Here is a 1,217-nt window from a genome sequence, read left to right as displayed (position 1 = left end):
AGTTCTGAAACTGCATGTAACATGTTTTTTTTTTTTCAAAGTTAATGGACAAAGATTTGGCTAGGAACTATTTATTAATATCTTTGAAAATTTCATTAACCAATCTTTCTAAGAGTGTAGTTGATTTGCTATTTATTGCAATGTTTACATAACCTGCAAATAAAACAAACCTGATATCTGGTAATGTTACAGATAAAAAATCACTGACATACATAAGAAAAAGTATGGGCCCTAAGATAGAACCTTAAGGGACACAACATGTAATTAGTTTCCATTTGGATGATACCACACAGCTTATCTCTTTCCTGATGATGCCCTTTGTTTCTGTCAGAGATATAGGATATGAATCATTCTGCAGTATTTCGTGTTACACTGAAACATTGTGATTTAATTAAAAAGATAGTGTGATCTACACAGTAAAATGCCTTTGACAGATTCAAAATATGCCAGTAGCTTGTAAGTGGTTTTCTAATGAATTAATTATATTCTCACTGTATGTATAGTTAGCCTTCTCAGTATCAGAACCCTTTACAAATATGACCTATAGCTCTGACAATATATTGTTTGCTGTCAACTGGTTAAGAAGCCGATTGTATATTACCTCCTGGCAAAACTGAAAGTGGATGGAAATTTGATGGTATTTCTTTATCTCTTTTCTTAAACAAAGGCTTCTGTGTTTTTCAACCACCCAGGAAATGATCCGCTGATAAACAACTGGTTAGACAGATAGCTGAAATATTACTTCACTCAGAAAAGGAAGTAAGATTGTGTTTACTATCCCAGTGACATCGAGGCAATTAGAGATGGAGCACTAGATCGGATTGTGTCATGGATGGGCAAGGAAATCGGCTGTGGCCTTTCAAAGGAACCATCCTGGAATTTGCCTGGAGCGAATTAGAGAAGTCACAGAAAAACTAAATCACGATGGTTGGATGCAGGTTTGAACCATCGTCCTCCAAAATGTGGGTCCGGTGTGCTAACCACTCAGCCACCTTGCTTGGTACTACACTCAGATTCATGCTCTTTAGTTAACTTTGTTGATATTTATCATAATGACTAGAGTTTTTTAATTATTAAGATTTTATGTTGGGCATTGCATCTGCTGGTGTAGTGAGGGTCATATTCACATTAATGAAGTTATTTGCAATGAGTGGTCTGAGGTGCTTGTTAGTGTAGAATGTACTTCATTAACAACCCCACTTTTCAGTAACAAGAAA

This window comes from Schistocerca cancellata, chromosome 9, assembly GCF_023864275.1.
Source record: "Schistocerca cancellata isolate TAMUIC-IGC-003103 chromosome 9, iqSchCanc2.1, whole genome shotgun sequence".
Classification (NCBI taxonomy): domain Eukaryota; kingdom Metazoa; phylum Arthropoda; class Insecta; order Orthoptera; family Acrididae; genus Schistocerca; species Schistocerca cancellata.
Note: the sequence above shows the minus strand (reverse complement) of the source record.